General features: G+C 44.7%; 1 protein-coding gene across 1 annotated transcript in view; it reads right to left on the reverse strand.

Annotated features, from left to right (window-relative positions):
* Positions 1–21,890, reverse strand: part of LOC110521441 (leucine-rich repeat and immunoglobulin-like domain-containing nogo receptor-interacting protein 3) — a 42,282-nt gene extending 20,392 nt beyond the window's left edge. The window contains exon 1 of the mRNA XM_021598988.2: positions 21,361–21,890. The gene's annotated coding sequence lies outside the window, so the exon portion shown is untranslated. The remainder of the gene's footprint in view (positions 1–21,360) is intronic.
* Between the last annotated feature and the right edge of the window lie 4,175 nt (positions 21,891–26,065).

A 26,065-nucleotide genomic window follows, 5' to 3' on the forward strand; every position in this document is an offset into this window, starting at 1 on the left:
TATTGTTTGTACAGATGAAAGTGGTACCTTCAGGTGTTTGGAAATTGCTCCCAAGGATGAACCAGACTTGTGGAGGTCAACAATATTTTTTTTCTGGGGTCTTGGCTGATTTCTTTTCATTTTCCCATTATGTCAAGCAAAGAGGCACTGAGTGTGAAGGTAGGCCTTGAAATACATCCATAGGTACACCTCCAATTGACTCAAATGATGTCAATTGACATGACATAATTTTCTGGAATTTTCCAAGCTGTTTAAAGGCACAGTCAACTTAGTGTATGTAAACTTCTGACCCACTTGAATTGTGATACAGGGAATTATAAGTGAAATAATCTGTCTGTAAACAATTGTTGGAAAAATTACTTCTGTTATGCACAAAGTAGATGTTCTAACCGACTTGCAAAACTATAGTTTGTTAACAAGAAATTTGTGGAGTGGTTGAAAAACGAGTTTTAATGACTCCAACCTAAGTGTATGCAAACTTCCGACTTCCACTGTATATCAGACTGCAGCTGACCATATGCGCAAATCTAGTACGAGAACAATGCAAGCATCTCCAGAGTGAGATGGACCTCTCAGACCATGTGAACCTTTCACGCGACGACCCGGTAGATTCCACAAAGGACGAGGGGGACATCGACTGGACAAACCAGAGCCGATCGTTAGTGGCTTATGTATTTATGTGAGAATAGCTTCCCAGGTCCGATAGAGACCCATGTTCCTTATTATTCCTTCCGAAAACCCCTTCTCTTCTCTCTGAATCCATCATGTTATAACCAAACTGTTTTTGTTTAGTCCACTAGGGATGGTATTTACTGTATATTATTATTATGTATTGTATATTCTGTAATTGTTTAATTAGTTAGTAAATAAATAATTTAGGCAATTTGTGTATAGATGATTCATAAGTAAAAGCTGGGTCCATGCAGATAACCAAGAATTTTACGACGTTTGGAATGAGAACTGATAAGGTAATAAATAATTCATTAATAGGAGATTGTACTTGATAAGATATGAAAATATCTTTAGAGTCGATTCGGGAAATAAACTTTATAAACATTTCCCCCTGGAGCCCTGACTTCCTAGTTAATTCCTAGTTAATTAAAGTTTACATGATTAGTTTAATCACGGAATAATAATTACATATAGAGAATTGATATGATAAAATAACAGTCTTCCCATTTAATGACAAGACAGAGACACAACAACACACGCACACACAGTCAAACACACCATCTCCATCTCCACAGCGTAACTGTGACTGTTCCCTCTAAAGGTCAGTGTCTAGTGTCTGCAGGCAGAGAGAGTACACACGGGGTCACAGGAAGAGTCCTTGTTTGCAAACAGATCCATGTTGAGCTAATGAAGTTGGGATTCTGGAATGCCAGAACACTCTCTTTGCATTCTCTGGGTTCTAATTGGTGCCAAGGACAGTTCAGTGACACGTAACAGATTATGTAATCGGATGGGACCCACAGGCGCTCGGTGTCGTTCTCATCGCGTCCATTAAGAGTATCTCGGACTCTCCGTCATTCAGTCTATAGCTTTCACTGCAAGCAAATCAACAGGGGCAATTAACCACAGTTAACAGGAGAAATTGAGCATCTGTGAGGGTTACGGATGGCTCTTCCTTTAGCTTCTGTCAGTAAATTGAGAACTATGAGTGGAGGAGTCAAATAGAGAGCCAGTAACATGAGGAAATTTACAGTAACTAGTTGCTACATGCCCATTTCTCAAACTGCTATGATGAATGGCAGGCTAGTATTTCAGGCAATCCAATATTGCATTTAAACCTCATTGAGGAAGAGGTCTGCCAGAGAGGGAGTGGTATGTAAATTAATCCCTTTCCTCTTGCTCGGGCAAATGCTGGGAGATTCAAACTCTCAGAAGCAATGTGAAAGCTCAGTATAATAGTCCATGCAAAGACATCTCCAGAAGAGGAAGTCCAATCAAATGCTCTGGTGAGAATAGTTCTCATGAGAACGCTGAAGTAATTCCACTGTGACAAGGAGCCAGCAAGACCGTATATAAATATGTCTATTGCTTATCCATTAGCCTTATCAAGCTCAGCCATCCGTTTAGTGTTTGAAAAGACCACTTATCGGAGCTACAGTCAATCTCCCTAAAGTCTATACGCCACTCTTTTGTCCATCAGACTTCTAAGCTTAACTGAGCTCACAGAGATATTGATCTAGTTTCAGTAAGATCTGTATTTCACTGCTACTTGTGCATGCAACGCATTCCAACATTGTAATAGCACGCAAGGTGGAAAACTCTGCCGTTCTGCCCTTGAGCAAGCAGTTAAGCCCTTGAGCAAAGCAGTTAACCCCCAACAAGAGCTGCTCCCCGGGCGACGATGGCGTGGACATCGATTAAGGCAGCCCCCGCACCTCTCTGATTCAGAGGGGTTGGGTTAAATGTTGGACACATATTTCAGTTGAATGCATTCATTTGTGCAACTGACTAGGTATCCCCTATCCCTTTTAAGAGGAGAGTGGTTTTGTCTTTATTATGAAGCCTAAAGGGAACTGCAAAGAAAAGTCTAAGTATTTATAAAGGTACTATGGTTACCCAACCTGATCAGGCTGGCTCTCAGAGTATGAAATATAAAATATATTACAGATGATGCCGTTTCCCTCTGAAGTGACACAGGAAGTCACTCAGCTGGATAAAACATATTAGTCGTAATCCACAAACTCATGCCAAAGACACTTAGGGAAAATACGTAGCACTTTAAACTGAACAATAAACGATCTCACTCACAACAGCCTTCCACATACACTCTCATGTACCAGTACTGAATTGGAAAGCCATTAATTGAGAGAACAGAAGTACCCTCCAAGTTAAATTAATGGTCTTACACTGCTCTATTTCCAAAGAGGACCAGATGTCAGGTTGCTTATTGAGCAAAACTCAAATTTCAAGGTGCTAAAGAAAATTCAAGCAAACTATGTCAAAAACATCCTTTTTAAGAGGTAAAGTGACATTTACATCGTGTCCACTGATGGCACATGTTGGTGAAGTGACTTTGGTTGTCAAGGTTGAGTGGCTTGTTGGACACAGTGATCCTGCTGCAGACTGGCCCCCTGCAGTACTGACCTGGGGTGATGAGGGTGGAAGGAGGGGGGGAGAAGGAGGAGGAGGAAGAAGGTGACTGAAGGGCAGAGTGGAAGAGTAAAGGGCCAACAAGAGGTGGACAAGGCCACAGGGGACAATAGGGGGCCCCAGGGGCCAGGGAACGGGTCACCACTGCACCAGAGGTGCTAACAGACTGAGGCTGAGCCTGGGCTCTCATTACCAACAACATAAGGAACACCTGATACTCCGGCCCTCACCCACATGAAAGGCTCTCTCACAGCCTGCTTGCGCAGTAGGGCTCAAAAACCAAAGCAGAATAGGTCACCTGATTGCCCCTCTCAAGCAATAGCCTACTCCTAGTTAGCATAATGACAGGACAACAGCATGAGATACAGGCGGCTATTTTAGTCTATATTCAGAGGGATTGGTTTTTGTTTACTTTTCTTTTGCACAATTCCATACGGAGGACGTTACAGATGTACAATATGATTAATAATTTTGAGCTTTGTCTTTACCCTTGAGATAAAAATGTCATCATATAATTTTTTTTCAAAATGTTAATTCTAAACAGCAAAATCTGCAGTTCAGACAATAACTACTACTGACCAATTATTTAAAATTGTCACACACACACAAATCTGAGCACACAGAAGGATTATTATATAATGTTATTGTGATGGAATGTCGGGCTCTGTTGTCCATATTTTAGCCTCGGCATGTTTGCCTGGCCTACTTCAATGTACTCCGTCTAATCCGGTGGTGCTCTTTCCGCCCGGCCCACTCTGCCTTCTACACCCCTGGTAATCTCACCGCTGCCAAAACAGACAGCTATTGTGGACAGCTGGCAGCCTCTAGGAAAATGACACACACAGAAAACTGTCTAAACACTGGAACAAAAGGTTAAATATCCAAAATAGTGTCTCTGCTATGCTGCCTGCCCCCCTAGTGACAGGACAGTTTGGGATTATGGTATTATTGCTGTCCAGAAACATATGTTAGAGGTGCCTGCCACTACCCACTGTATTGTATGGTGTGTTATATGAGATAACATTTATATTTTTACAGGTGTATATTCAGGAAAATACAAAATAAACAAAAAATAAATCAATGTTCTCCTTTAGTCAGATTCAAATGTCAACAGGCTCTAGGGCCTGAGAAGCCGCAGATAAAAGAAAAGCCGGTTTCTGGGACTTCTGGTTCGTTTGGGCAGTACAATTAATCACAGGCGCAATAAAATGCCACAATATCCACCTTCTTCTTGATCACTTTCCCTCAGCTGTTGAACAACCCTTAATTTCCACAGGCTGTGGGGCATCCACCACTATTATCTTCAGCTCCACTCGCTCCTCTAACTACTTCCTGTGCCTCCATGTAGGAGACCTGCTGTACGGCCCTGACCCTTGTCACTTCATACTCCTTTACCCTAACCGGGCACTCTTGGGAATTGGGAAAGTGCAACACCGTACATCCTCACTTTCTTCAACAATATTCCTTCCGGCACACACTTGATACATGGCCATACCTTTTGCAATTCCGGCAAAATGGCTTGGACTTGAAAACTCACCGCGTACCTCACATATCCCAGCTTCACATGATAAAGGAGATACTGTTCATCCAACATCAATGACACCGGCAGGCTTTCCTCTTTCCACTACACGGTTCAGATGCTTCAACTACTCCTGGTATGTTCCTTGTAACCCACGAGGCCTCAACATCCAACGCCAGAGATGACACCTTTTATCTGTGTTCTGCCCCCACAATCTAAACTCTCCACTTTTTATGTCAGTAGTTTGTAGAGCCATAATGCCTTCTGCTTCTGCTCTTTTGACACACAACAAATCCAAACTAAACCCCTTCTAGTCACTCTGACCGAACTCCAGCTTTCCTAATGCATCCTCGATACTTCAAACGGATCGCCCAAAAAAAGCATCATCATTAGTGTATCGTAATCCAACCAAAAACCTATGTTCATTTACAACTTTAGCCCTTTTTGTTTCTACTCTCTTTCACCATTTTCAAGTTCATCCATCCACCTCCCATATTCCTCCACTCCGGAAACAATCATCGTTGTGTCTAGCTAGCGTCTCCATTCCCTTACTCTATTTTTGCACACTCGCTAACTTAGCTTTACACGAGCTACTTGACTGGTTCATCTCTGTTCTCCCCATCTCATGCACACCAGCCAGCACAATGTATCTAGTGGGTCACAAGGCCACAAAATTCTGACGTCTGGGAGAATTAAGTTGATGGTATCATTGTAAATCCCTTGGGGAACTCCCCTCATTCAATCACAAGGGACACGTAGCACTGTGACCAAGGTATGCAGGGAGAGACGTGTCTGATGTAAACTGGTTGAGCTGGGTGGAGCCTAGTTTGGACTGATCCAAAATGACTCCAGTACAGTCCAGGCCACAGTAAACACAACAGGTAAGTATTGAGGTGCAGTTGTAAAAGAAATTGCATTTTGCTTTTTGTTTGTTCACCAAAAAGGCAGAATATGGTCCGCTTCACAGTCCAGCATTGATGTAATATTTTGCTATGAGGTAATGCGGATGGATTATTTATGTATTTGTTTAGTGAGCTACACTCTGAGTGTTAATAACATATATGTCTTGATAATGCCAAATAATGAGGTCTTCATGCCAATGCTATTTGACAAGATTACGTTAATTACACTGACTGCTAATGCAATTAAGCGCCACAGAAAACCTTCGCAAACTTTTCTCAAGGCACATAGGGAAGAAAATCTCTAATTACATCATAGATAGTGATTGGTAATTAATCTGCAAACATAATTACTGTATCTATTACATGCTTAGCCAAATACAAAAATGAGAGGAAAACATATTTCAGAGGAAAACCCATCTGGTAAAAGGCCTGTGGAGGAGCAGTGGCATATATTCATGGATGTGAAGGGAAGCCAGGCCTCCTTAAAAAAATTGACCAATCAATTTATTTTATTTTAAATGATGTATCTTTCTTCTCTGTGTTTTTATAATTTTCTTTCAGTTTTCAAGAGACTGAATGTATCACTGGAGAAAGCATCCGAAAGAGCGAAACAGCGCCCCTCTGTCTCCCCATGTGTAGGCCATCTATTTGATGCGGTCTGGTCATAAAGAGTGTCTGGTCATTGTTGCTGCCCGTAGCACTGAATGCAAGGGAAGCCAGCGAGCATTTGGGCTCTCTTGATAAAAGTATAAAATAGTAGCCAATCAGCATTGAGCTAAACTGAGTGAGCTCAAATGTGAATGGTCTTGGCACACACAAAAAAAAAGGTGTTGAGGAAATTCAGTTTGGATTTGGCTTCACTCCTATCACAGAGAAATACATCATTGATAGAAACATCTTGTTGTGTTGTCCTCCGGTGGTTAGCTAGCAAACTAAAATAGTCCCTTTCCTAAATTAGCCACGGCTGGAGATTGGGATTTGGACTTTACTTAATTCTCCGTACTGGCCAATGATTATAACAGCGATTCTGATTCAACCATAAAATACATTGTGCCCTTGGCCTGAGAGGATGGAAGTTCAATATCTAGCTAGATGTAGAAGGCTAATGTTAACTAGCTAACGTTGCCCATGAAAGGAATTTAGGCTTGCGAGCAAGCATTTTAGCCAGGAAGCTTAGGACAACAAAATAAAAGCATGTCCTATATGACAGTCATAGACTGTTTCGTCAACCTGAAAGAGAGGACGGCATTGGCGTTTCTCTACAAGTAGGGTGAGTCAACATGTTTTTTCAACTTGCATGAATGTGCACACACAAAAATCGAACCACGGACAGCCACATCATTTAGCTGACATTGATTGGACTAAATTGCTTTTGGTATCTTTTAGTTGTCACTGTGTTAGACTAAACATAGGTGATTTGATGATGGTGAAATGTTGAAGTTGAAATGGTCCTACCCAAGACAAAACACCGGCGTTACATAGGCAAGGGGGGGGCCTGGTGAGATTTAGGCGAAGGGAACACCGGCCACCTTTTCCCTCTATTCAACTGGCTAATGTACAGTCACTCGATAATAAGATGGATGACCCCCAATCGTGGATTTGCTACCAACGGGACTCTCGAAAATGCTATATTCTTTTCTGAAACAAGGATTTCGGACAGGGCAGACAGGACAGTGGAGTCGGAGAAATCGAGGGGGGAAGGGTTTGCCTCTACATCAGCTCCAACTGGTGTGATAACTCCAGTGTCGACCCGCTGGAGTTTTCAGCTGTTATTGTGACTGTTTACATTCCACCTCAGGATAAGAAAAAAAACTAGCAGGCACTTAACAAACTGAACAAGGCTATAAACAAGCAAGAAAACCTACATCCAGAGGTTGCTTTTCTGGTCGCCAGCAATTTTAGTTCCTTGTCACTAAGACATGTGATTTCCAACATCCATCAAAATGTCTCTGCCACTAAGGTCGAAGAAGTCCTAGACCACTGTTATACTACCCACAAGCAAGCATACAAGGCCCCTCCTGTGTCGGCAAATCAGATCATGACTCCGTACTCCTGCTTCCTCTTTACAAGCAGAAACTCAAACAGGAAGTACCTGTGACTCGCGCCATTGAGAAATGGTCACTAGAATCAGAGATTATGCTACAGGACTGCTTTGCTAGTGATGAATGGATATGTTAAAACACTCTGCCGATAACATTGACGAGCTATCCACCTCCATCACCGGCTTCATTAAAAAAATGTATCGGCAACGTTGTCCCCACGGTGAGGGTTCGCCGCTTCCCCAATCAAAAACCTTGGATTAACACAGAGGTTGGTGCTAATCTAAAGAACAGGGCTACCGCACAGAGAGCTTTCATAGACATCCCTGAGGCTACGGCCGCGGACAGGAATAAGTACAGAAGTCCCAATTTGACCTCCGCAGAGTCATCAAACTCAAAAAAATCACAAAAAAATCACTCAAGCAAAAGGACAATATAGGAATAAGGTCGAATCATACTACAAAGGCTCGGATTACAAAGAAAGACCCAACCCCGATCTGCCCAACGATGCCTCTCTACCAGACGAGCTCAATGCATTTTATGCACACTTCAACAACAACATCGTGCTGGGGGTGAGGTCCGTCCCCGACCTAGTTGATTGGGTGATCTCGCTCGCCGAGGCCGACGTGAAAAAGGTATTTAATCAGATCACTTACAAGGCCGTAGGACCCGACGGTATTCCAGGGCGCGTTCTCAGAGCATGCACAGAGCAGCTGGCAGACATATTCACAGTCATTTTCAACATCTCCTTGTCCCAGTCTGTAATCCCCACATGTTTATGATGACTACCATCCTTTCTGTCTTCATGACAAAATGACCACCTCCCTGTAGCACTCACTACTGTAATCATGAAGTGCTTTGAGAGGCTGGTTATGGCACACATTAACTCCACCATCCCAGACACTCTAGACCCACCTAATTTGCCTACCGCCCCAACATATCCATGGATGACGCAATCTCAATTGCTCTCCAGACTGTCCTCACCCACCTAGATAAGAGGAATACAGTACCTATGTAAGAATGCTGTTCATTAACTATTGTTCAGCATTCAACACCATTGTCCCGTCCAAGCTTAGGATGGGACAACTTCCCTCTGCAACTGGATCCTGGACTTCCTGATGGGCCGATCTCAGGTGGTGAGGGTAGGCAACTTCACCTCAGGCACGCTGACCCTCAACACAGAGGCCCCATAGGGGTGTGTGCTTAGTCCCCTCCTGTACTCCCTGTTCAACCATGACTGTGTGGGCACGCACACATGATTTAAACACCATCATCAAGTTTGCTGACAACACGACAGTGGTAGGCCCGATCACCGGTGACGATGAATCAGCCTACAGGGAGGAGGTCAGTGACCTGGCAGTGTGGTGCCAGAACAACAACCTCTCCCTCAATGTCAGTAAGACCAAGGAGCTACACACTCACACACACACTCACAACATCATCTGCTCACTCACACATAATAATGCACATACATTTATACTGACTCTACATACCCGCACACCCACCCCCGTCACCTTACCCCTGTACATATCTACCTCCATCACTCTAGTATCCCTGTCCCCTTACCCCTATACATATCTACCTCTATCACTCTAGTATCCCTGTCACCTTACCCTTATACATATACCCCTATACTACCTCCATCACTCTAGTATCCCTGTCACCTTACCCTTATACATATACCCCTATACTACCTCCATCACTCCAGTATCCCTGTCACCTTACCCCTATAAATATCTACCTCCATCACTCTAGTATCCCTGTCACCTTACCCTGTAAATATCTACCTCCATCCCTCTAGTATCCTTGCACATTTTAAATATGGTATTGGAACTGACCCTGTATTATAGTATGCTTACTTACTTACTTATTGTGTTCTTATATATTTCTTATTTCTCGTGTGTTTTTCTTCTGGTATTACATTGTTATTGATTATTACATTTGTTGGATTTTGAGTTTGCAAAAAAGGCATTTCACTGTACTTGTGCATGTGACATTAAAATGTGAAACTTGCTGGAATAGTGGAGGCAGCTCCTGGTTGCTCTCTGGTTTTTGATGAAACAAAAAGCTGTGGTTGAATTTATTCTGCCACTGTCTCTTCTTATTGTCTCGGCCTTTGGCACATACTGTCGCAAGGCATATGAACTAACAGGTTATAGAGCAAACAACGCAATTATCACAACACATGTTGTAATATGTTTTTTTTTTCTGGCTTGGTTTCCCCAGTGATTTTACCCATGCACCGCTACTGCGGAGGAGTGAATTCAAATGAAGTATCTGGGCCACGTCTACAGAGAAATACATTTAACACCATTTGATACCGCCTCTTGTTACAGAGAATAGGAGAAGAGAAAATAGACGTGTGGAGAGACCGATTGACCATGAAGAGTAAACAACAGATGAACGATCCAGTGAAAATCAAAAGGAAAATGTTCAACAAGGGGTAAGAAAAGAGACAAGCCTGCAGGATGACAGAGAGGAAGAGAGAAAGCAGTCTTTCCCGAAGAAAGAAATAATAAAAAAAACTGAAGAAACAAAGAGAATAGGAGAGAGAGGGTTTAAAGCAGGGGTGGGGGACGTCCGGCATCCGGGCCTTATACGGCCTACGAGAACGTTTGATCAGGTCCTCGAGCCAATTCATAAATATCATTTTTTAATCAAAAAAAAGCTCTAGATGTCGTTTTTCCACAATAATAAAATGAAAAATTCAGTTGCTCATCATCATCGAGCCCCTGTACATCAGAAAATGGCTACAGTAAAGACAAGAAAAGTGCATGCAGAGTGTTGCGTTTTCCAAGACAAATGGACAAATTCATTTTTTTTGTTGAAGTGAAAGGCAAACCTGTATGCCTAGTTTGTGGGGATGCACTTGCAGTAATGAAAAAGGCATATTTGGAGCTTCATTACAGCTCGAAACATGCTAAACTGAATGAGTTGGAAGGACAACTTCGTGTGGATGAAGTCATTGCTCTTCAGCAGTGTTTGGGTGCCCAACAAGCCGCCTTTACGGAAACTCGTTTGGATGGGGAAAATGTTATGCAAGCAAGTTTTGTAGTGAGTGAGCTTATCGCAAAGAAACTAAAGCCTCATTCAGAAGGAGAATTTGTAAAAGAGTGTCTCCTTGCCACTGCAGAGTTGCTAGCACCAGACAAAGTTAAATTGTTCCAAAGTGTCAGTTTGTCTCGAAGAATCGTCCCGGAGTGGATAAACTGACATGGCACAAGATTTCGAAAAAACATTGACGGACTCCGCAAAGATATTTTGAGTTTTTCTCTTTGGCATGTGATCAAACAACTGACATAACAAATACTGCCCAATTTGCAATTTCTGTGCGTGGGAATATCGCTGAGTTTTACACAAGGGAGGAATTGCTGTCTTTGGAAGCCATGCAGGGCACCACCAGAGGCGAGGACTTGTTTGAGATACTTGTCTCGGCCATGAGCAAATTTGAGTCACAGTTTGAAAAACTAAGTGGCCTTACTACAGATGGAGCGCCAGCCATGGTTGGCTCAAAAAAGGGGTTAACAGCATTAGTGAAAAAATAAATGAGTTGCCTCAGTCTTGATCCAAGTGATTTAATTGTATGCAACTGCATCATACATCAAGAAAGTCTATGTGCACAGCCCCTGAAGCCGAACAACGTAATGGCAACTGTAGTGTCGATCATCAATTTTATCAAAAGCAAAAGGCTGAACAACCACCAGTTTAAGGAGCTATTGATTGATCTTGAATCGGAGTATGGTGATGTGGTTTACCACTGTGAGGTACGATGGTTGAGCCGTGGAAACATGCTTTCACGGTTTTACGGACTGAAGGAGGAAGTAAAACAATTCATGGAGATGAAGGGGAAACCTGTCGCAGAACTGAGTGATGACAAGTGGTGTGATTTGGCCTTCATGGTGGACATAACCAAGTATCTGTCTGACTTGAAGCTTCACTGGCCGAAGCAGCTTCTCAGCGATCTGCTATCAAACGTGAAATTGTTCAAAGCGAAATTAAAGCTGTGGCAAGTCCAACTAGAAAGGGGTAACACAGTGCATTTTCCTACTCTGCAAGGACAAGAGCCTGAGATTACGTCGGAATATGCTGGTGAATGTGGAAAGCTTGCGAACGCATTTTGTGAGCAGTATAAGGATGTGAAAAGTAAACAACTGGAGATGAACATATTTGCAACCCCGTTTAACGTCGAACCAGCGGATGTGCAGGATGGCCTACAACACAAAGTCATTGAGCTGCAAAGCAATGACGAGCTCAAAGCCAGGTACAACAACCTCCCTCTCCTTGAGTTCTACAAAATGTATGTTAGTGCTGAGTATTTTCCTGTTCTGAGAAGACATGCACTTAAATGTGCACCTGTGTTCGGGACGACCTACTGCTGTGAGAAGTTCTTTTCCAAACTGATTCTTGCAAAGATTCGATTTCTCGCTCAAGACTGACTGATACAAACCTGGAAAACAAACAGAGAGTAGCGTCATCTTCACTACCAGCTGACATCATACGATCGTCAAAGATAAGCAGTTTCAGCCATCGCATTAGAGGTGAGTTTGAACAAGTAATCATAATAACAACAACAACATTTACAATGCTAATATTTATTTAAATAGGACTAGCACTTGTCTAAATACTCAAGGGCACAAGCAACATCATATTTAAACTATACAACCAATGTCAGTGATTAAAGTCACATTAAAACATGAATAAAGCAGAAAATAGCACATTTTAATAATATGGCCCCCAAATTAATTTACAAGTATCCAAATGGCCCTTGATGGCAAAAAGGTTCCCCACCCCTGGTTTAAAGGAAGTTGAGGGATTATACAACTTGATAGAACCAGGGAAGGAGAGAGTGGAAGAAATGGATTTGTCTAAATTGAAGCGCGGCAGAGAGTGTAGACGTGTGTGGCTGGATGGGTATTTGACAGGTGTTCTCTCCTGTCTCTCTGGTGTAAATCTCAGCTCGAGAGAAATCCTACCCCACTGTGCAGTGGCCATACTAAAGTCTGCCTAATGCTCCATGGAGAGGTAACACTGAGCCGTGGTAAATAACAGAGGTTCTGAGTTCTCCCAGATGAAAGCTTAGGAGGACTCAGCTGCTCTCTCTCTCTCTCTCAGTATGTGATTCCTACCCTAGCACCTTGGTCCTGCCTCCCAACAGGAACAGGAATAGTACTATGTGACGTGTATCATATGTTTTTACAATCATATATCATTTTAATCTGCAACATACAGTAGATCATATATTATTGAGTATTTGCCTTATAGAAAATGCCAGCAAAAGGCCAACAATTGAGTCTCAAATAACAATGGTGACAGTCTGTAGCATATCTAGCGCTATGATAATCAACTAAATGCTATGCTCACAGCAGAGTAAAACGAAAACTGTCTATTGAAATCACACTAAACCAGTCTAAGCATGTAATTTCACTGACCCTGGATTGGGGCAGCTGCTAACAGAGATCCCATATTCCCTTCATAGCCTCCCACAGGCTTGGCTAGGCAGCATGCCATGGTCCACTCTGTACAATGAGATCTCTGGGTAATTGGGTGCTGCACATCAAATGCAGATCTCTTCTGACATCACACAGGAACTCACTGGGGCAGGGATAAAACAGTATGCTGTATAAAAGCACACAGGCAGTTAGTGTCAACAAACAGCACAGCCAAGCACACAAACAAACAAACAGCAAACTCCCTGCCATCACACAATGTTTATCCCGACTCATCCACCAATCAGCCTTCACCACATTTGGAAGAAAGGTAGCTCTTCATCCGAAGGACGAGAGATCAACTGATCTGAGATGAGAGCGAGAAAAAGAGCGAGCGAGAGAGGGGGGGATTGGAGAGGATGACGGGATAGGTTCTGACAGTTTACTGCCATACAACCGACCAATCTATGAATCTGTGATGGTTGTGTATTTCTAAGAAAGCTGAATAATTCATTTCAACCAATGACATGCTGGAGTGGAGAGAGGCACTTGTGCATGATAAATTCATAGTATATCCCAGTGGTCCAAAGGCACTCTGTCCTCTTAACCTTAAGAGTGTGGCAACCCAGTACACACAGACGAGAGTTCACCTGTCAAACAGAGAGAACAGTGAACGCCATCCAAGAAAAACACACACACCCACACACACACACACACACATACACACACACACACACACACACACACACTCCAGAACCAAAGTATTCTCCTCACTCTACTCTACTGTATAAGCAGCCAGTGAAGTCAAATTATCTCATGTGTGTTGGCAAACATAAATATGCAGTGTGTGCACTGTTGGTGCCGAACAATATTTTAGATTCAATTTTTTTAAATGAATGATCTTGTCACACCTGTCCTTGTGCTGTCTCCACCCCCCTCCAGGTGTCGCCCATCTTCCCCATTATCCCCTGTGTATTTATACCTGTGTTTTCTGTCTGTCTGTGCCAGTTCGTCTTGTTTGACAAGTCAACCAATGTTTTTCTCGTAGCACCTGTTTTTTCCCAGTCTCTCTTTTTCTCATCATTCCTGGTTCTGACCCTTGCCTGTCCTAAATGTGAGCTCGCCTGCATGACCACTCTGCCTGCCCCTGACCTCGAGCCTGCCTGCCGCCCTGTACCGTTTTGGACTCTGCCCTGGCTATGAACTCCTGCCTGTCCCCGACCCGCCTTTTGCCTACCCTTGGATTCTAATAAATATCAGAGCTCAAACCATCTGCCTCCTGTATTTGCATCTGGGTCTCACCTTGTGTCGTTATAGTACGAACTGGCCATGACTTACCAAGCAGACTTGGACCAGCTCCATCACGCTGTCTCCCTGCAGGGAACTACCATTAAGAGACAGGAGAAGCTACTTCCGAACCTGATGGAGGGGTTCCGATCTCTGGCGGAACATCATGACCAGGGGTTCAAGGCATTAACAGAGCAATTCCGTGAATTAGCTCGCAAGCAGCATGCCACATCTGAGACCTCCCAGCCACTCAGTAACTTCCCTACTAGTGGTGGGTTTGTTCAGCCTACCCCGGCTCCCCGAGGACCCCTTTTACCTCCTTCGGAGCAATATGCTGGCTTCGGATCGATCGAAGATAGCTTATCTACTTACGTTAAAGTTCAGAAGGGCACTCTCCTGGGCGACGGCTGTTTGGGAGCAACAATCCACCGTTTGCCATAACCTGAAAGATTTCATTGTGGAGGTGAGGAAGGTATTCGATTCGCCGGTGCCAGGGAGAGAGGCGGCACGAAAACTACTGAAAGTACATCAGAACTACCGTAGTGTGACAGACTACGCGCTAGAGTTTCGCACATTGGTCGCCAAGAGTGCCTGGAATCTGGAGGCTCTGTTCGATGCCTTCCTTCATGGACTGTTGGAGGAAATAAAAGATGAGCTCGCAGCGCAGGAGCTACCATTGAACCTCGATTCCCTCATCGCCATTACGATTAGGATTGATGGGGCTCGACGAGAACGCCGGAGTGAGAGGAGGTTGAGTCTCGGGAACATTTGTTCATCCGCTGCTGCTTGCTCACCTCTGAAGGAATCCGGAGGTCCCCGAAGTGTGCACTTCCGAGAAGAACCGAAGCCACCCGAGTTCCCTCGAGAATCATTGGCGATGAGTGAGTCGGTTACTCCTGAGACTGTGCAACTGGGCAGAGCTGGATTATCGCCTAGGGAATGTTCCTGTAGGATGAGCTCCAACTGTTTTCGGATGAGAGTTTTATGGACGCTACCCTAGTTTCTGAGTTAGGTATCCCCACTCAACTCCTCTCTGTTCCCATGGACGCTAGGGCACAGGACGGCCGCTCTATTGGAAGAGTTACCCACAGCACTGTTCCTGTTAATCTGCGGGATTCAGGAAATCACAGTGAGGCTATACAGCTTCTCCTCATTGATTTCTCCCATGTTCCTGTTGTTTTGGGATTTTTCTTGGCTCTAAAACCACAACCCCGTTATTGACTGGACCACGAGTTCAACCCTGGGTTGGAGTCCGTTCTGTCATTCCCATTGTCTCAAAGTGTCTCAAATCCTGACTAATGGCCGTCCATTCTTGCATAATCAATGCTTGGAGTTTGTCAGAATTTGTGGGGTTTTGTTTGTCCACCCGCCTCTTGAGGATTGAGTACAAGTTCTCAATGGGATTAAGGTCTGGGGAGTGTTCAGGCCATGGATCCAAAATATCGAGCCACTTAGTTATCACTTTTGCCTTATGGCAAGGTGCTCCATCATGCTGGAAAAGGCATTGTTTGTCACCAAACTCTTCCTGGATGGTTGGGGGAAGTTGCTCTTGGAGGATGTGTTGGTACCATTCTTTATTCATGGCTGTGTTCAAAGGCAAAATTGTGAGTGAGCCCACTCCCTTGGCTGGGAAGCAACCCCACACATGAATGGTCTCAGGATGCTTTACTGTTGGCATGACACAGGACTGATGGTAGCGCTCACCTTGTCTTCTCCGGACAAGCTTCTTTTCCGGATGCCAAACGATCGGAAAGGGGATTCATCAGAGAAAATGACTTTACCCCAGTCTTCAGCAGTCCAATCCCTGTACCTTTTGCAGAATATCAGTCTGTCCCTGAAGTTTTTCCTGGAGAGAAGCGGAATCTTTGCTGCCCTTCTTGACACCAGGCCATCTTCCAAAGGTCTTTGCATCACTATTTGTGCAGATGCACTTACACCTGCCTGCTGCCATTCCTGAGCAAGCTTTGTACTGGTGGTGCCTCGATCCCGCAGCTGAATCAACTTTAGGAGACGGTCCTGGCGCTTGCTGGACTTTCTTGGGCGCCCTGAAGCCTTCTTCACAATATTTGAACCGCTCTCCTTGAAGTTCTTGATGATCCGATAAATGGTTGATTTAGGTACAATCTTACTGGCAGCAATATCCTTGCCTGTGAAGCCCTTTTTGTGCAAAGCAATGATGACGGCACGCGTTTCCTTGCAGGTAAACATGGTTGACAGAGGAAGTGCAATGATTCCAAGCACCACCCTCCTTTTGAAGCTTCCAGTCTGTTTTTCAAACTCAATCAGCATGACAGAGTGATCTCCAGCCATGTCCTCGTCAACACTCACACCTGTGTTAACGAGAGAATCACTGACATGATATCAGCTGGTCCTTTTGTGGCAGGGCTGAAATGCAGTGGAAAGGTTTTTGGGGCAAAGAGGGACTTTGCAATTAATTGCAATTCATCTGATCACTCTTCATAACATTTTGGAGTATATGCAAATTGCCATCATACAAACTGAGGCAGAAGACTTTGTGAAAATGTATATTTGTGTCATTCTCAAAACTTTTGGCCACGACTGTAGCTGCTGCCTGCTGTCTTAAATACAAATACAAAAAGCCTAGGAAATGAAAAAGCCTAGGTACAGTATTTCTGATCAAACAGCTCCACTCTCTCCACTCACTCTCTCTGAGCTGAATTCATGTTCCCTGAGGATGAGGCAGCCTGTTTAGAAGGTTCTCACCATCCAACTGTCATCAAAATGCTTAGAAGGTTCTCACCATCCAAATGTCACCAAAATGTACAGACAGACACAAAGGACCACATTTGATTTCTTCGTTCAAAACATCCAGAAAGAACTGGAATTGGAGAATGGTATAGGTCCCTTCCCCCTGCTCGTAAGCAGCCTTATAAAATGACACAGATACAGATAGAGTTGTAAAAAACATGACCCTAAAAATACACTCCAACTCGTGGGACACTTAGGGAGACGAGGAGGCTGCCTTCCATCTCTCCTTCTGCCTTCCGCCCCACACATATACATTAACCCGGCATAATGAAGGAAATAGCTGGGTTCAGTTTCCATCATTAGCTGTCCTCACTACCACACTCTGCCATAGCACTTATATGAAATATAAATGTACCCGACATCCTGCTGCTATATAGCTGTGCCTCCTCTGCTCTCCTGCTGCTGTTGTATCTGCTGCCTCCTCCGGAGACGATTTGAGGAACTGACTCATTATTATTTAACACAGAGGAAAGATGGCATGCTTCTGAACTGATACCATGATCTCCTGCTTTAGATGATAGATAAGAGTCATGCATTGGACAGAGAGGCTGATTGAGGAGAATGCTGGTGGATGGCTGAGCTCCAGCACAATCTGACTGATCATCCATCTTCACCTTTCATCATCACACTCACTCAGCTCCCCTGCTGAAGGTTGCCGGTCCCAAGCTCAGTCAGCTCAGTCTAATACCCTGTAAACTATTAACTAACGTGCGCAAAATGCTTCATAAGAAAAGCGATTAATCAGACCAGCAATCGGTTTAAGTCTGGTCACACCAGACAAAAGGGTTCTATTATAACTTCTCGCCAGGGTCGGTCGGGGCTGTGTGTGGGAACATTTAAGCAATAAAATAGCTATTTTGGACAAACACAAATCTATCAAATTAAGGCCACCTGCAGCTGACAAGTGGTGGGCAGACCATGGGTAGGGTAATCAAATACCCTGTGCCCTCACATCAATCAGATTATGGCACAATGGTACAATCAGCTTGTGGCTTGTTTGATGACTAGACCATTCATTTTGTAATTAAAGAGCGGGCCCAAGCAACAGGCCCACTGAGAGACAAAGAGGAACCTGAGCCATTGTCCCCCAAAGGCCACAGTAAACAGGTATTCTAATACAGGAATGCCAGAGGGGCTATGGCCTACGATGAGTGATACAGCTACTGTAGCATAGAGCCTGTATAACTCACCCTGCTGCCCCCACAACCCACTCATGTACATCCACACTGGAGAGAGATATATTTTATGGCCAGCAAGTCACACTATTTCAAGTCGAGCTGCCAGGCAAAGAAAATACATAAAATGAAATGAACTCACAGCCCCTGACCCCCTCCTCCGGCTCCCCACTGCCCACTAGGTGATTTACCGGCTCTGCGGCCACGCTCAGTTACACTTACAGGTTCATGTTTTTAACTGTCAGCCTCTCACACTTCCATGCCTCTATCTTCTGCCATTTTGTAAACCTTCTGAAAACAACAGGATTAGTTATTTGTTTTTAAAGGCTGTGTTTGGGTAAGGAACGAAGTTTATGGTTGACCAATAATTGACATCCCTGAAATGTGATGAGAAACCAACCATTAACAAATTACTTATCAGCGATTAACAGTCCAGGCTGTAGCAGATTAATTACATTGACCATGGAACAGAAATAGCCTATAGATATGATAACCAGCTACAGTGAACCAGCTAAAGCATACAAACCACTACAAATCAATCCTAGCTCTCTCTTTTAGCCCTCTTGTAAAGACATGACTAGTTCATTCCACTCTCTTTCATGCCAAGACCAGAAAGACATCAAAACGCTGCCCCCAAGGAATACAAATCCCTGTCTCACTCTCTCCTCTGTTCTGACCTGCTATTGTAGTATCTGCGTTGGCAGATGCTCTGGGTGCTACAAAGGGGTCACAGGCAAACTCATTAGCTCAGATGCCAAATGAACCGGCCATGTTGTTACAAGGGTTCCGCTCAAAGCGGGAACAGAGGAAATGCATTATGGTTGGAGGAGGTGGAATGACCGGTGGACAGGTGTGGTATGATGATGGGATTGTGGTGGTGGGACAAAACTGAGGAATATTGCCTGCGAACACAAGCAGGGCTCCTTCTGTAATCTCCTTTATTGGCTTTAGTCACCAGCTGGTGGACATCCAAAGACATCATAGTACAATACCGAATCAAGTTACATAATGGTGTTAATTCCAATCACTACATCTCTATTGTACGTATTACACCTTCATAACAAGGCAATGTAGTAAATGACAATCTGACACGTAAAACTGTAACAGAGGTTGACAATATTGGGCTCCCGAGTGGCGCAGGGGTCTAAGGCACTGCCTCTCAGTGCTAGAGGTGTCACTACAGACCCTGGTTTGATTCCAGGCTGTATCACAACCGGCCGTGATTGGGAGTCCCATAGGGCGGCGCACATTTTGCCCTGCGTCATCCGGGTAAGGGTTTGGCCGGGGTAGGACGTCATTGTAAATAATAATTTGTTCTTAACTGACTTGCCTAGTTAAATAAAGGTTAAATAAAAATGTTGAAAGGAGCCTATCTGTTCAATGACCTCTATGAGCTGTGAACCAGGTTTGATGTTCTTAAGGTATGATTGATGTTGCCGACTCACAGTGCTGCAGTTGGTTCAGGACAGGTCATTCTGAACATTCATTATGCAGCTGAAGAGGTGAGAGAGTGGGAAGTCAACTAAAGTGGAATGCCCATATTTCAAGAGCGAACTGGATATTTTCACTATTGCCACTTACATGCTACTAGTAGCCCTCAGGCGTTTGACAGCACACAGGGGCAGTGTTCTGCTGTCCTCCACCACTTTTCCACTCCCCCATTCTCTTCTGCCCACTGTGACAGTAGTGGTGCTCTAAGTTTGCTTACAGGGGATGCATGGCTGTTTTACTGGCCTCAAAGCCATGCTGGGAAACAATGAGGCTCGGCTCTGCCAGTGCTGAGGAGATGTAATGTCACATTTGAACACAGTGGACAGCTTTATATGCAACAGCGGGAGATGGCAGAGATCCGTAGGCGTAATGGATACATTGCACTTGGAGGCACCATGGGTGCCATAACAATTCATTAGGCCATTTCATTATGGATGGGCAGGGTTATCCTGTGGCTAGGTGCTGTTAAACGCAATTGACTGAGGGTTATAAGTGCAATTGCTACCGGTGCTCTCCTGTCTCTGATTAACCAATATCCCATCCAATATCCCATAACAGACAAAGTATCATCTTGTCTCATTGCATCTTATCTCATCTCTCACATAAAAATCCATCAGGAAAACCAATAAAAACGGGCATCAGAAATAAGTCCAGGCATACAGGCAGGCAGATTGGATAGGAGAACTAGACTGTTTCACCAGCAGCTATTGTTCCTGTTGTCTGACTGTCTGTCTGACTGTCTGTCTGAATGTATGTCTGAATGTCTGTCTGACTGACTGCATGTCTGACTGACTGCATGTCTGTCTGACTGCATGTCTGTCTGAATGTCTGTTTGATTGACTGCATGTCTGACTGACTGTATGTCTGTCTGTCTGACTGCATGTCTGTCTGTCTGACTGCATGTCTGTCTGTCTGACTGCATGTCTGTCTGTCTGTCTGACTGCATGTCTGTCTGTCTGACTAGGGCGGCTGGAAGCCCTAGAGCTCCAGAGTCAGTCATTCAGTCAGTCCCACTAAGCCAGACAGTCTGACTGTGGCAGGACAGGGAGTCAGTCCAACAACACATCCCCCTCACAGTGAGACGACTGCGGGGTCGATCCCGGGTGCAGCCTCCTCTCTGTCCTGGCAATCAAGCTCTAATTGTGTGAGGATGAGCAAAGACACGGGCAGAACGTGGTGGTACAGAGGAAGCAAATACAGAAGACACGTTTTAGGGACAGAGAGAAAATACCCACCCAAAGTGATAACAACATCAGATGTCTGTCTAGCTCCTTGGAAAACAATCTGTTATGACTGCACAAACCCACTTTGACCTGAGGCTGATGGAGAAGCAACACACAGAGCCTCTGGAAGTGATAACAGAAGGGTTGGGAATGGGATGACACTGATGTGATAGGAAACCGCACAAAAATCCACAAGGCAGGGAGACAAAAGAGGATGATTATACAGTATCCATTCACTTAGCTCCAATCTAATATGTGGTGTTACATCCTAATTAATTAATGCTATTACACCTTCAGTTGATTACAGGTGGATGTCAGTGACAGGGAGTCCTGTCCCAAGTGCTGTGGGGATCCCATGTGTTCAATGTCTGTGCTGGGTGCATGCCTGTGTGAATGTGTGGCTTTTGCATAGTAGAAGTTGTCTTACCCAGATCTTGACCGGTGGTCCATCCACGTTCGCAAGCCTGGTCCTCACTCGGTGTGTGTGTGTTGCCTGTGCGTCTCTGGTTCTGCGGTCCGTCTGTCCAGAGAGTGTGTGTTGGACTGTGATGTTGCTCCACCAGCTTCCCTATGATAATACTCACTGAGCCTCCAGCTTTTGACAGCAGCAACTGAGCCTGACTGCAATTGCTTCGCTCCCCCTCTCGCTCCCCCTCTCGCTCCCCCTCGCTCCCGCTATCTATAGTGCATCAACCTCTTCCCTCTGCCTCTGCAGATGAAAAGGCAACTGAAGTCTCTTTCCCCCTCTCTCTCTCTCTTCTTTGTGTTCCAGAGTCAGCTTCTGGTTCCCATTGGGCACAGGGCTTTGTGTCTCTGCCACTGTGACAGCCTGAGCTGGTGATGGTGTGCTCTTTCACTACAGGGGCATGTGAGTGTGTGTGTGTGCGCATGTGTGTGTGAGGGAGAGAGACAGCCCTGCTGCTGCTGTTCAGTGGAGCACATCTGTGCTGTTGCTGCCTCCACTACTCCGGCTGTTCAGCTTCACAACTCACTCTGCTAGCCAACTAACGGCTTAGGGATCATCTCAAAAGTCTGGAAAACAGGAAAAACATAGACAAAAGGTTTAGCTCATCCACAAAGGGCCAGATGGCAATGGAATGATGGAAGATAGAGAGGTTCAATACATTGCATTTGAGATTGCTTGAACATGGAAATATACTTTTTTCTTGATATTATTAATATATTTCTAAACTTCTGCTGACCAAACAGTAAAAAAGCACATTTACTTTCTCCCTCTGCATAACCCCAGACAAGCAACATAGGAGTCACATTTTATGCCCCCTGGGAGCTCAGAAGCTGAGAATGAGGAGATAACTTTACCTCCAGGCTGTTCAAACCGATATTTTATACTTCAGCCATGGTGTTAAATAACAGAGCAAATCGGAGTCCAAGGCAGTGCAAGAGTGTCATATTCAGGTGAACGCATAGACTGTACCTTATTTCACCCTTTAATGCCTTATTTCACCCCTTATTGTCCCTTTATTGTCCCTAAGAGACAACACTTCAGGTGCACTAATGCAGAATCTCTATGCAAAGCTAAGAAAATGCGAACACGGTTCTAATTATGTAAGGAACCACCCAGTAATGATCATATGAAAGAGGTGATCATTATTTCTCTGTTTCTGTACTAGCACGATTCCTACTCATTGGCAGACAACGTCATTCCAAAAATGTATGTGCATAATCATATTACAGCCTACATGATAGTTCTGCTGTTTTGTCTGAGTGTTTACATTTGATCTCTTAAAGCAGGGGTTGGCAACAGGCGCGTGAGGGAGTTATTTTTCAAATATATTTTTTTACACCAATCTCGACAAATAATTTCTGTATAGACCTAGCTTTGTGCACAGGAGCATTGTCATGCTGAAACGGGAAAGGGCCTTCCCCAAACTGTTGCCACAAAGTTGGAAGCACAGAATCGTCTAGAATGTAATTTTATGCTCTGGCGTCACTGGAACTACGGGGCCTAGCCCGAACCATGAAAAACAGCCCCAGGCCATTATTCCTCCTCCACCAAACTTTACAGTTGGCACTATGCATTGGGGCATGTAGACTGCCAGATGGTGAAACGTGATTCATCACTCCAGATAATTTGTTTCCACTGCTCCAGAGTCCAATGGCAGCAAGCTTTACACCACTCCAGCCGATGCTTGGCATTGTGCATGGTAATCTTAGGCTTGCGTGCGGCTGCTCGACCATGGACCCCCATTTCATGAAGCTCCCGACGAACAGTTCTTATGCTGACATTGCTTCCAGAGGCAGTTTGGAACTCGTAGTGAGTGTTGTAACCGAAGACAGACAATTTTTTAGGCATTTCGTGCTTCAGCACAATGACAGTGCCACGTTGAAAGTCACTGAGCTATTCAGTACGGGCCATTCTACTGCCAATGTTTGTCTATGGAGATTGCATTACTGTGTGCTCAATTGTATACACCTGTCAACAACAGGTGTGGCTGAAATAGCCGAATCCACTAATTTGAAAGGGTGTCCACATACAAGTGTATGTAAACAATCCTTCCTCCAAAGGACTATTCAATGGATTACATTTAGTGAGAAGAACATCATGGAATTTGTATGTCTGGGTTTCGTGAGGAAACACTCTAGCCTTCTGTTGAAGCTCTGGTCTCTGAAGTCCTGCTAGGGATTTCTCCACCCCATGTATTTCCCCAGGCAAGAGGCAGGCATAAGTTTGCACGATCTTGGAGTCAAGTGTTCTCAGGGATGTTGGAGTCAAGTATACTCATGGATGTTGGAGTAAAATGTTCTCAGGGATGTTGGAGTTAAGTATACTCAAGGATGTTGGAGTCAAGTGTTCTCATGGATGTTGGAGTCAAGTGTTCTCAGGGATGTTGGAGTCAAGTGTACTCAGGGATGTTGGAGTCAAGTGTTCTCATGGATGTTGGAGTCAAGTGTTCTCAGGGATGTTGGAGTCAAGTGTACTCATGGATGTTGGAGTCAAGTCTTCTCAGGGATGTTGGAGTCAAGTATACTCAGGGATGTTGGAGTCAAGTGTTCTCAGGGATGTTGTAGTCAATGTCTTGCATGTGATGCTGAGCTATTGTGATATTGAGAAGCATACGTATGTTGGTGCAAAGTCAACCATCACATTTCACCTTGAGTGAAAGGTTCTAATCAATGCAGTCAACAAGCCCATACAGATGCTCTCGATATGTTCAAGCCAACACACTCATTTTTGAAGTAAGTAATAGTCTATCTACTGGCCCTGAGCAACTTTAAGTACACTCACAAACATCCTCGCACGCCAAATGCAAAAGACTGAGAGAAGGAAGAGAGAAGGGAAAGAAGAGAGAGAGGGAAGTTTAATAGACTGAGAAAACTGATAAATGGACCGGATTGCAACTATGTGCCCTTGCAATCACAGATGAGTGCAGCTTTTATAGTGAGGGGCACTGGAATTTGTATGTGCATACGTGCGTGAGCATACATGCACGAGTTTGTCTGTGTGGCTCAGCCACAACAGTGTGACTGCTGTTATCAACTGCATGTCTGCCCTAGGGAGGAAGCTGCTGTGCTGGGGGGTAAACAGCTTTTGCAGCCTCACTGCTCCCTCACTGCAGCTGTGAAAGGGGCCGAGTAATCCTGCTGCTCTTTCACGCCCTGCGGACCAGGCCGATCTGGGGTGGCACACAGCAACACAGTAACACACACTCCCAGGACTGGGAGCTGGGTTATTGTAAGTGTCACTGCCTCTGGCACCTGAAACATATTCCCAAACTGAACAAATGTGTGCCTTGGTGCAGAGTCATGGTGATTAGCGTACCAGTGAGGGGTGAGTGTGTGTCTGCGTGCGTGACACGGTGGTGGTTTATGCGAGAGAGGTGGTGACTCACACTGGCCTGAGCTGACGCTGGAGACCCTGTGACCTGTGAGGAGGGAGGGGAGAGAAGGAGCGAGGGGAAGGAGGGAGGGGAGGAAGAAAGGCGGGTGTGGAATGTGTGTACCCTGTAGCCTCCAGAGACTAGGAGAGAGAGATGGTAGATGAGGGAGAGTGAGTAAAAAGAATGAAATGGAAAACGGGGTAGGAGGCGGAGTGAAAGCTGGATGACGAGGGAGAGATAAAGAGGGGTCTGTGGGGAGAGTGTGTAGACTGTGCATCCTGCAACATCCACAGAGACTGCCAGCTTGCAGAGAGAAGGGAAGGGAAGTCTGTGGGCCCTGGAGACAGACAGCGCTAGCTGCACCCGTTGGCCTATACGCTGAAGGAGGGTGCTCGGTGGGCGGGGGGCCATGTTTACTAAATACAGATTCCCACTGGGAGACTGCCTCTCTGTGTGAATGTGATTACACTACACACACCATTTACCAGCAGCAAAGCCTTATCATTACTGAATAATTACTTCTGCAACAAGAGCACAGGGAGGATGAATGGCTGCAGGTTATACTGTCTACTTACACTGTGTAGAGAAAACATTAGGAACACCTTCCTAATATTCAGTTGCACCCCCTTTTGCCCTCAGAACAGCAACAATTCGTCGGAGCATGGACTCTACAAGGTGTCGAAAGCGTTCCACAGGGATACTGGCCCATGTTGACTCCAATGCTTCCCACAGTTGTGTCAAGTTGTCTGGATGTCCTTTTCATACACACAGGAAACTGTTGAGCGTTGCAAGACCCAGCAGCGTTGCAGTTCTTGACACAAACCAGTGCACCTGGCACCTACTACCATACCCAGTTCAAAGGCACTTAAATATTTTGTCTTGTCCATTCACCCTCTGAATGGCACACATAATGTACACAATTCATGTTTCAAGGCTTAAAAATAACAAGAGACATCAATAAGGGATCATAGCTTTCACCGGGATTCAACTGGTCGGTCTATGTCATGGAAAGAGCATTCGTTCTTAATGTTGTGTATACACATTGTATATGGCTAAGAATGTGAGAGTATGGTGACTCCACCAGCAGGTCTCAAACCCAGGCCACCAGCACCAACGTTGAACACCCTAACCATTGTCCAAATAAGGGATATCTTTAGGGCATGTGCTTATTGGGCAAGTATAGTTAGGCCCTGTCCAGAATAAACCTTAACCCCGTCTCCCTAGGCACTTATGTAGATGAAACAACTTGATTGGTGTTCACAATAGAGTGAATGTATTTTGAAGTAAATCTCA

Source organism: Oncorhynchus mykiss, chromosome 30, assembly GCF_013265735.2.
Source record: "Oncorhynchus mykiss isolate Arlee chromosome 30, USDA_OmykA_1.1, whole genome shotgun sequence".
NCBI classification, from domain to species: Eukaryota; Metazoa; Chordata; class Actinopteri; order Salmoniformes; family Salmonidae; genus Oncorhynchus; species Oncorhynchus mykiss.